This window comes from Phyllostomus discolor, chromosome 1, assembly GCF_004126475.2.
Source record: "Phyllostomus discolor isolate MPI-MPIP mPhyDis1 chromosome 1, mPhyDis1.pri.v3, whole genome shotgun sequence".
In the NCBI taxonomy this organism is placed as follows: domain Eukaryota; kingdom Metazoa; phylum Chordata; class Mammalia; order Chiroptera; family Phyllostomidae; genus Phyllostomus; species Phyllostomus discolor.
The window spans coordinates 60,327,364-60,339,489 of record NC_040903.2 but is presented as its reverse complement, the minus strand read 5'-3'; positions in this window follow the sequence as shown (position 1 = coordinate 60,339,489).

The window sequence follows — 12,126 nt, the reverse complement described above, 5'->3', positions numbered from 1 at the left end:
GGCTAGTTTCCAGATTTGGGCTATAGCAAATAGTATTCCTGTGAATATTTGAGTACATGTCTTTTAACAAACATATGTAAGCATTCCAGAGGGTGTATATACTAAAGGGAAGACTTGCTGTGTCATAGGTTATGATACGGTTCAACTTTAGTAGATACCACCTGTTTTCTTAAGTAATTGTAACCAATTTACACATCTACCACCAGTTTATGAGAGTTCCTATTGTTCCACATCTGTGCAAAACTTAGTGTTTGTTTTACTTCAGTTTTGCTCTTCTAGTGGATATTGCAATGTGTAAGAGTTTAAAAAAACATTTTAAGTGAAATTTATGTAACATACAATCAACCTTTTAAAAATGAACCGTTCTGTCCTGGCTGGTGTGACTCAGTGATCTGAGTGCTAGACTGTGAACCTAGAGGTCACCAGTTCCATTCCTGATCAGGGCACATGCCTGGGTCGTGGGCCAGGTCGCCAACTGGGGCAACTGATCTATGTTTCTCTCTTCTCTTTCTCCCTCACTTCCCCTTCTCTCTAAAAAATAGTAAATAAAATCTTTTTAAAAATAAAAGTGAACAATTCAGTAACATTTTGTACATTCACAGTGTTGTGCAACCACCATCTCTATCTAGCCGCAAAACATTTTGTTGTCTGCACCCATTAAGCATTCACTCCTGATTCTCTGACTCCTCCCTACCTGTCCAGGGCAATTATCAATCTGCATTCTGTCTCTATGAATTTACCTATTCTAGATATTTTATATAAATGAAATCATCCAGTATGTGGTTTTGCCTCTAGTTTTTTTTCACTTAGCACACTGATTTTCAACTTGTGTGCCACAAGAATTTTAAAAACATGTAGTACTTTACTATTTAGTCAGGGGCATTAACCTCTTTCCCTTAGGCTGTCAAATAAAAAATGACAACAGCCAACACAACAATGGCTGTTCACTGTGAATAAATCAAAATTATATCTATTTTTTTTTCAGACTGGCAAAAAAATATATGTTTTGGTGTGTGCGGAATTTTAATAGTTAGTTCATTAAAATAAACTCATGTGTGCTAGCCATGAGATGAAAAGGTTGAAAATCACTGCCTTAGCATAATGTTTTCAAGTTTCCTTTATATTGTGTCAATACTTCATCGCTTGTTATTGAGGAATCATATTCAATTGTATGTATGTATGATAATTTTTTTATCCATGCATCTATTGATGGACACTTGGGTTGTTTCCACATTTTGGCTATGGTTACTAGTCCTGCTATGAATATGTGTGTACCTGTATTTGGCTGAGTACCTCTTTCCAATTCTTTTGTGTAGGCATATATAATACTTAGGAGTGGAATTCCTGGGTCATATTGTAATTCTGCTTAACTTATTAGGGAACTGACAAACTGTTTTCTCAGTGGCCTAACCATTTTAGATTCTCACCAGCAATGTACAGAGCTCCAATTTCTCCAAATCTTTGGCAGAAAATAACGTCATTTTCTGGATTGTTAAAAGAATTGTTATTGTAGCTATAGCCGTCCTAGTGGGTATGAAGTGGCACCTCATTGTGATTTTGATTTCTATTTCCCTAATGATTAATAATGGTGAACATTTTTTCATGTGTTTCTTGGCCATTTGCACATCTTCTTTGGGGAAATGTCTGTTCAAGTCCTTTGTTTATAATTAGTTGGATTATTTTTCTTTTTGTTGTTGAGTTGTAAGAGTTTTTAATATATTCTAGATATTAGACCTTTATCAGATATATAACTTGTAAATATTTTCTCCTTTCTATATGTTTTCACTTTCTTGATAATGTTTTTGAATATTAGCAGAAGTTTTTAATTTTTATAAAGTCCAATTTATCTATTTTTTCCTTTTGTTTCTTGTGCTTTCCATGTCATATCTAAAAATTCATTGCCAAACCTAAAGTCATGTAGATTTACCATTGTGTTATCATCTAAGAGTTTTATGATTTTAGTTTTTATATTTAAACTATTGATCCATTAAAATGTTTTTTTTAATTACATTTTACATTTAATATTATTTTATATTAGTTTCAGGTATACAGCATAGTGCTTAGAAAATCATATACTCTACAAAGTGTACCCCGATATTTCCAGTATGCAGCTGGCACCATACATAGTTATTACTGTTATTGACTATATTTCCTATGCTGTACTCTACATCCTAATGACTATTTTGTAATTGCTGATTGGTACTTCTTAATCCCTTTGCCTTTTTCACCTAGTCTTCCAGCATCTCTTCCCAATGGCAACCACCACTCTGTTCTCCATATCTATGAGTCTGTTTATCTTTTGTTTGTTTATTTATATTTTCCTTAGGTTTCCCATATAAATAAAACTATATGGTATTTGTCTTTCTCTGAATGACTTATTACACTTAGCATAATACCCTCTAGGTCTATCCTTGCTGGGTAAGAAAGGGTAAGATTTTGTTCTTCATTATGACTGAGTAATATTCCATTGTATATATGTACCACAGCTTTTTTATCCACCTGTCTATTGATGGGCACTTGGGTTGCTTCCATACCTTGGCTATTGTAAGTAACACTGCAGTGAACATAAGGGTGCATATATTCTTTCAAATTAGTGTTTTGTGGTTCTTTGGATATACTATATTTTTGGACCATAAGATGCACCTAGGTTTTAGAGGGGGAAAAATAGGAAAAAATGTTTGAAGCAAAAAATGTGGTAAAATATTTAGTAACATAAATAACATAATATTTCACCAATGTAAATGTAAAGCTACATTTGGACTATAAATGCACCCTCCTGTCCTCCCAAATTTGGGGAAAAAATACTGCATCTTACAGTCCAAAAATACAGTATACCCACTAGTAAAATCACTGTGTCATAAGACAGTTCCATTTTTAATTTTTTGAGGTAACTCCATACTGTTTTTCAAAGTGGCTGCACCAGTCTGAATTTTCACCAGTGCACAAGGGTTCCCTTTTCCCCCGATCCTTGCCAACACTTGCCGTTTGTTGGTTTATTGATGATAGCCATTCTGATTGGTTATGAGGTGGTATCTCTTTATGGCTTTAATTTGCATTTCTCTGATGATTAACGACATTGAGCATCTTTTCATTTGTCTTTTGGCCATCTGTGTGCCCTCTTTAGAAAATTATCTATTCAGGTCCTTTACCCATTTTTTAATTGGATTGTTTGTTTTTATGGTGTTGAGTTGTATGAGTTCTTTATAAATTTTGTATATTAACCCCTTATCAGATGTATCATTGACAATTATTTTCCTCCATTCAGTGGGTTGCTTTTCATTTTGTTGAGGTTTCCTTTGCTGTGAGAAAACTTTTTAAATATAGTCCCATTTATTTACTTTTTCTTTTGTTTCCCTTGTTTTAGGAGATATATCAGAAAAAAATATTACTAAGAGACATGTCAGATATTTTTCTGCCTATATTTTCTTCTAGTAGTTTCATTGTTTTAGTTCTCACTTTTAAGTTTTTAATCTGTTTTGAATTTATTCTTGATATGATGCAAGAATGTGGTCTAGTTTCATTTTTTTGTATGTTGTCTGTCCAATATTCTCACCACCATGTATTGAATAAGCTGTCTTTATCTTATTGTATGTTTTTGCTTCCTTTGTCATATGTTAACTGACCATACAGGTGTGAGTTTATTTCTGGGCTCTCTATTCTATTCCACTGATTAGTGATTTATTTTTGAATTAATTTTTATATATGTTGTGAAGTAGGGGTCCAACTTCATTTTTTTGGCCCTGTGTATCTGGTTATGCCAGCACTATTTGTTGAAGAAAGTGTCCTTTTCCTATTAAATGGTCTTAGCACACATATTAAATTTCAGTTGACCATAGGTGTATAGGTTTATTTCTAGAATTTAAATTCTATTACACTGTTCTATATGTCTAGCCTTATGTCACTACCACAGTCTTTTGGTTACTATAGCTTTGTAGTAACTTTTAAAATTGGAAGTATGAGTCTTTCAACTTTGGTTTTGTTCTTGTTAAAAAAACTTTTTTGGCTCCTAAGGGCTCCTTGTAATTCCATATGAATTTGAGGATTGGCTTTTTTGTTCCTGCAAAAATTGTCATTAAAATGTTGATAGAGATTGCCCTGAAAGTAAAGACTTCTTTCAGTAGTATTGCCATATTAATACTATTAGGTCTTCCATTCAATGAACACAGGGCATCATTCCAATTATTTAGATTTGCTTTAATTTCTTTAAGCAATGTTTTGTAGTTTTTAGTGTACAAGTCTTTTACTTCCTTCATTAAATTTATGCTAGGCACTTTATTCTTTCGAATGCTATTGAGAATGAAATTGTTTTATTAATGTCATTGTTGTGTTATTTATTGCTGGTGTATTGAAACAAGTATGTGTATGTATGTGTTGACTTATACTTTGCTGTAATCTGTTTATTAGTTCTAGTAGATTTTTTTCATTTTGATAGAGTCTTTGAGATTTTCTATATACAGGATCATGGAATTCTGAATAGAGATAGTTTTACTTCTTTCTTTCTAATTTGAATGGCTTTTATTATTTTTTTCCTTACCTAATTGCTCTGGGTAGAACTCCCAACACATTGTTGAATAGTAGTGGTTAAAATAGGCTTCCTTGTCTCATTGCTGATCTTAAGGGGAAAATTTTTAATCTAATTCCATTGAGTATGATGTTGGCAGTGGGTTCTTCATAAATACCCTTTATCATGTTGAGGAAGTTGCTTTGTACTCTTAGTTGTCAGAGTGCTTTTTTAATCATGAAAGGGTTTTAGATTTTGTCAAATGTCTTTTCTGTATTAATTCAGGTGATCATGTAATATTTTACCTTCATCTTATCAATGTGGTATATTACATTGATTGATTTTCTAATGTTGGACCATCCTTGCATTCCTGAGATATTTCCCACATTGTCTTAGTGTAAAATCCTTTTAATATACTGTTGGATTTATTTTGTTAATATCTTGTTGAAGATTTTTGAACCTATATTTATAAGAGATATTGGCCCTGGCTGGGTAGTTCTGTTGGTTAGAGCATTGGCCCGATATGAAAGGGTTGTGGGTTCAGTCCCCAGTTGGGGCACATATAAGAATCAGTCAGATTTCAAGAATTCCAGCCAAGATGGAGGCATAGGTAGAGACCCTTCACTTCTTCATACAACTAAAAGGAGGACAACAACAAATCTGAAATCAATAAACAACCAAAAGCACCAGGAAAATCAAACTGCATGGAACTCCAACAATCAAAGAATTAAAGAAAAAATCAACCAGAACAATCAGATGGGTAAGGCAGCTGACCAGACTGGCTGACACAGAAAAACCACTGTGATGCATGGACATTGGAGGCAGGGCTGGCTGCCCAGCTGGGGAGGGGGACTGCGTGGGAGGGGCTGACTTAAGGGGTCTCAGAGCTGACTTGGGCTATGGCTGGGGTTGCCCTGGTAGGAGAAGCTCCTAATCTCACAAGAGAGTCTGAGAGTCCATTGAAAGGTGCACTAGAGCCCTGGCTGGTGTAGCTCAGTGGATTGAGCATGGGCTTCGAACCAGGGGGTTGCCAGTTCAATTCCCAGTCAGGGCACATGCCTGGGTTATGGGCCAGGTCCCCAGTGGGGGCATGTGACAGGCAACCACACATTGATGTTTCTCTCCCTGACTTTCTCTCTATCTTCCCCTCTCTCTAAAAATAAATAAATCTTTAAAAAACGAGAAAAAAGAAAAGAAAAGAAAAGAAAAGAAAAGAAAAGAAAAGAAAAGAAAAGAAAAGAAAACTGCACTAGAATGAGCAGGCAAGCCACACTGTTCCCTCTCTGGCCACTCCCCCACAGGCAGCATGGAGTGCAGCAAAGAGGGTTTCCCTGCTCCAGAGAATACCTAAGGCCCCTCCCATGCAGCTGCACCAAGACAAAGAAATATGACCCAAATGAAAGAACAGAGCAAAGCCTCAGAAAAAGAGCTAAGCAATGAGGAGATCACCAACCTATCTGATGGAAAATTTAAAGCCCTGGTAATCAAATGCTCACAGATCTGATTGATCTTGTTTGAAAAATGAAAAAACAAATGAAGGATACTCAAAGTGAAATAAAGCAGAATGTTCAGGGAACCAACAATGATGGGAAGGAAACCAGGACTCAAAGCAACAATTTGGAACTAAAGGAAAAAATAAACATCCACCCAGATCAAAATAAAGAAACAAAAATTTGAAAAAGTGGAGAAACTCTTACAAACCTCTGGACAACCTGAAACATTCCAATATTTGAATTATAGGGGTGACAGAAGGAAAAGAACAACAGCAAGAAATTGAAAACTTATTTGAACAAATAATGAAGGAAAACTTCCCCAATCTGGTGAAGGAAATGGACTTCCAAGAAGTCCAGGAAGCCCAGAAAGTCCCAAGGAAGTTGGACCCAAAGAGGAACATACCAAGGCACAGCATCATTAAGTTACCTAAGATTAAAGGCAAGGAGAGAATCTTAAAAGCTGCAAGAGAAAAGGAGATAGTTACTTACAGAGGAGTTCCCATAAGGCTATCAGCTGATTTCTTAAAAGAAACTTTGCAGGCATGAAGAGGCTGAAAAGAAGTGTTTGAAGTCATGAAAGGCAAGGACCTACATCCAAGATTACTCTATCCAGCAAAGCTTCCATTTAGAATGGAAGGGCAGATAATGTGCTTCCCAGATAAAGTCAAGTTAAAGGAGTTCATCATCACCAAGCCCTTATTATATGAAACATTAAAGAGACTTATCTAAGAAAAAGAAGATCAAGAATATGAACAGTAAAATGACAACAAACTCACAACTATCAACAAATGAACCTAAAAGAAAAACAATGGAAACACATCTAAGCAAATAACCAGAACAAGAACAGAATCACAGAAATGGACATCACATGGAGGGATTTCAGTGGGGAGGAGGAAGGGAAGAATAGGGGAGAAAAGGTACAGGGAAGAAGAAGCATGATTAGTAGGCATAAAATAGATGGGGAGATATAAAAAATGGTATGGGGAACAGAGGACTCAAAGAACTGATATGTACAACCCATGGATGTGGACTAAGGGGGGGGGAATGCTGGAGAACTGTGGGGATGGGGAGGGATAGAGGGAGAAAACTGGGAAAACTGTAATAGCATAATCAATGAAAATACTAAAAAATTTTAAAAATTAAAAGTCTGGAAAAAAGAATCAACCAATGAATGCATAAATAAGTAGAACAACAAATCAATTTTTTTCTCTTTCTCCCACTCTCTCCCTAATATCACCAAATTAAAAAAATTTAAAAGAAATATTTATCTGTAGATTTCTTTTTGGTAATTTTACCTTTAGTATCAGAGTAATACTGGCATTATAGTATGAGTTAGTGTTTCCCTCTCTTCTGTTTTTAAGAAAAGTTTGAAAATAATTGTATTAATTCTCCTTTAAATGTTTGGTAGAACCATTATGGTTTTAACTTGCACTTTTCTATTTTATAAAGAAGTTGAACATTGTTTTATAAGTTTGCTAACCATTTTTACATTATCTTTTGTGAAACTCTGTTCAAGTCTTTTGTCTGTTTTCCTTGGTAGCCTGTCCTTTTCTTGACTTATAGAAGTTTTTATGTGCTCTAGATGAGTTTTTGTTTTTTGTTGTTATAGGTATTGTTATATTTTTCCCATTCATAGTTTTCCTTTTCATTCTCTTAAGAGTGTCTTTTGATTAACAGAATTCTTAATTTTAATAAGCCATTTTTGCCTCCTCTAATGTTACAAATATTTCTCCTGTGTTTTCTTCTTAAAGCTCCATAGTAATTTTATCTTTTAAATGCAATCTTCAACCTGAACTTGTTTTTGTGTAAGATGTGAGATAAGGGTTAAGATACGAGGCATCCCCCCCATAAAACAGAATTCTCTTCTGGAGGGCAGGCCCCTTGTAGTACAGGATTTCCTTGCTAGGTAAGTGTTCTAGGAACCCATCTGTACCAGCTGACATTGTTGTGAGAGGCTACATTCAGCTTCGGTGAAATTTTTCTGAAGACTTTCAGTGTGTTTGCCCATTTCATGATGGGTGATTTATGAGTGCACCTGCTCACATCGCACTGAGTGCTCAGCAGTTTTTAACTGAAAATGGCACAACTCCTGTGTCCCACCCTCCCTATTCACCTGATCTCACCCCAAGTGACTTTTTTTGTGTGTTTCCCCAGATGAAAATGTCCTCAAAGGGAAACATTTTGTTGATGTGGAAGAGGTGAAATAAAAAACAGCAGAAGCACTAAAAGGCATCAAATCAACAAGTTCAAAAATTGTTTTGAGCAGCGGAAAAAACATCTTGATATGTGTATTGCATCAAATGGAGAGTACTTTGAAGGTGTCTAAAGTTTAAACATGTAAGGATAAGTACACAATTTTTTATAAATAAATTCTGTTTGGGGTTTTAGGGCCCCCCTCATATATTTTTTCCATATAGATATCTAATTGACCCAGGACCAATTTTTTTCTCTAATGGCCTGCAGTATCACTCACCTTTTTTATAACTTAGGTGACCATATATGTATGGATCTTCTTCTGGATTCTTTATTCTAATCTATATGGCAGTTTATCTATCTATGCATAAATATTACATTGTCCTAATTATTATATTTTTAATATAAGTCCTAGTATCTGATAGTGAAAGTCCTCCAACTTTGTTTTTCAAGATTGTCTTGAATATTCTTCACCCTTTGCATTTCTGTATTAATTCTAAAATCAACCTGTTAATTTCCACAAAGGAAAAAGAAAAGGCCTACTGAGATTTTGATTGGGAGAGTGTTGTGGCAAAAAGGTTTTGGAAGCTGAAAAAATAAAGGATACATCTAGAAATTAGGGAAAAGACCAGAAGAAACATTGTTTAATTCAATAAAATTTGTTCAGTGGCTGATTTAGGCCCTTCAGTCTGTGAGGTATTGGGTTTGTGTAGGGATATAATGGTATATAAGACACAGTACCTACACTGAAAGAGCTAGTCTCTGAATTCCACACCAAGAATCTCCACAGAATTGATGCAGTTTGTGTGTTCCTTTTTAATTGTGTCAGTTTTATAATGGGTAAGGTTAGACAACTGCTGAGGCATCTTATGATCATTTGTAAATGTCTTCGTGATAAAACTGGGTACATTCCAAATCTTCCTGAGGTTTCACTTAAGAAATAGAGGCTCAGAGTTTATTGAGTTTTTAATATGTGTGACTGAGTACTTTACAGATTATTTTATTTCATTCTCATAACATCACTCAACATTGAGGTAAATATTATTCCCATTTCTACAGGTGAGAAAATTGAAGCTTAAAGATATTGAGTAATTTGCTCAAGATCATATAACAAGTATATTTTGGATCTCTTGTTGGAACTCAAGTCTTCCAAATTCCAAAGCAAGTGCTCTTAACCAGTATCCATAAAAAGTAGAAACAATATAAAACTATTATTCTTATGATTTAATTTATTGCAACATTTGCATGTTCAATGTTATAACAGAAAAGCGATAATATGAATGGAGTCTTAAACAAAGATAGACATATATGAACTTGTTGTTTCTGTAGTGCTCCACAGAGGATGGTGATGGTGGTGGTGGTAATAGGGGAGCTAGGATTGGTTATCTGGTCCACTTGGGACTGAAGGGAGTGAAAATACAACTCATTCTGAAGGATGGGACTTTGGTCTATATATGTATCTAAATAGCACAGTTAACTATGGTCACCTGCCATGAAGTGATACAAGGCATTGAGACACTCAAGGGCTATTCCTAAGAAACAGTATGAAGGCATGAAGAATGCAAAGACTACAGGATGGTGTCAGTGCTTCCAATGATACCGGACAGCTTAACGGAAGAGAATGTCCCCACTCAAAGTTCTAAACTCTCAGATTATGTCACAGGCTCAAACTAGGGACTTCCTATAATTCTTTTTAAAATTTTGTTTTATTTATTGATTTGAGGGGGGGAGAGAGAGAGAGAGGAAAGAAGATAGAGGGAGAGAGAAACATCAATTCATTGTTCCACTTAGTTACACATTCATTGGTTGATTCTTGTATATGCCCTGACCAGAGATCAAACCTGCAACCTTGGCATATCAAGATGATGCTCTAACCAACTGAACCACCTGGCCAGAGCTATGATTATTCTTAAAGGATCTCTTATCAATCATGAAGCAGGGTTGATAGGTCCCAAAATAAATGCTGAGATTACTGAAAATCAAACATCAATTTAAACCTTGTGGGTTATCTGATTGCAATATTAGTTCAAATACCAGCCTTACCAGATTCTTCATGTTCAAGTTAAGACACTGAATGAGAAAGTCTAGGATCCTGAAGATTGGAATATGGATATACTCCAATGAGAGGATTATAATTACTCAGAATATGAGTATACCAAACTTCCAACCCCCATTGAACTTCCCTTGACAACTGAAGCTGATCAGACTATTCTTGCCTTTTGAAGACTTTGGAAAGACCTAGCCTGATGAAAAATATTTTCTCCATACTCTACCTCCTCCATCCCTCATTGTGTCTGCCTGTCTATCTACCTATGTCATATATATTTTTGTGTGTATGTATGTGGTTATACATGTATCTATAACTATATATGTTTATATCACTATATAACATATTACTATATACATATATAACTGTATATGTACTATATAGAATACATATATTTGTATGTATATATATATAGTATATAGTTACATATATTATATACATCCTAACATGCCTTGCTAGAGGTGAGCTATAACAAAATCCAAGGAAAGAAGTATCATCAATACATCACAAGAATTGTAGAATTATAGTAACTTATACTGGTAAATTTTGGAAATGGATTCTGAGGGTTTTAGGCCAAAGACAATGGCACAGAATTTTAGGTCAGGTTGAATTTATTAGGTGTGCTGACTCAGGAAACTGGGAATGTTTCTAATGGTTTGCTCAATTGGTTGACTGAAACCTGGTTAAAAAAAATTGAGACATCAAAATCCCTTCATATGATATTGAGAAACCCAAATAGTATGGAGATAAAAATGTTGAAGTGGATTGGCCATGCAGAGGCTGTTCTTCCAACTTCTGACTGTAGTCTATAATATTCCTTGTTGAAGTGAGTGTCAACACTGAAGAACAAATGCACATTATACTGGCTATTCTGTGTAGTCTGAGGATGTGCTGGGTAAAGTGGACTTCTGATTTTATTCCCCACTGAACTCACAATGGGAATTCCAAGTTCCCAGGTTGTATCACCAAGGCAGGTGTGTGTGGTGGCAAAGTGGAAAAATCCCTCCAGTGATATTTGTTAGCAGATATTTGAGTATTCATTTCCTAAAACCAAAATAGATAGTTGGCCCATTAAACACCTACTTGATCTAAATAATGAAAAATATCTAAATATGGTGAATATAGACATGCTATGAGACTTGATGGTGGAGATTCAGACTTATTTACCCAATTGCAGAACCTGAGTCAGTTCAGTGCCCCAGAGTCTCTGCATTGAAAAGGAGGCTGGGTCCCTTAAAGGAAGAACCTGTAACAATAACATACATATGTACTGTGACTCTTCTGGACTTTGCCAAAGGCACCTGCAAGTCATTGATTAGGGTAACTGTACACTGTAAAGGCAAATACCTTGATGATTGGGAATTTTTAATTCCTGAGTGAAATTGTGATTTTTGGACAGAAAGAGATCACTCCCTTGTTTCTTTTCATCTTAGCTCAAATAAGGCCTTCCTTGAGCACTCTATATAAAAATGCAAACACTTCCCCATGTAGAATTCCCTGTCCCCATTCCTTGACTTACTTTTTGCTACATAGAATGTGTTGTCTTCTAATGTGCTATATTATTTAGTTAGTTAATTTATTTCCTTTTTAGAATAATAAGTTCCATGAGGGAAGCATGTGTGTTTTGTTCCTTGCTGTTTTACAGCAGCCAGAACAATGTCTTGCATATATTTAATACTTAATAAGTATTTAATGAATAAATAAAAATGAGGAATAAAGTTATGATCTGAGTTTTTCTCACATAGGCCCAGTAGTACCCTGAGCCCATATTGTGTTGAGTTCCTCTGTTGCAAAGATCATAAAGGAATAGATCAACTCAAAATCTAGAAGTATCTCCACAATGACTCCTTATCATAGCAAAAGCAAAAGCTATTAAGGCAGGAGGGGTCACA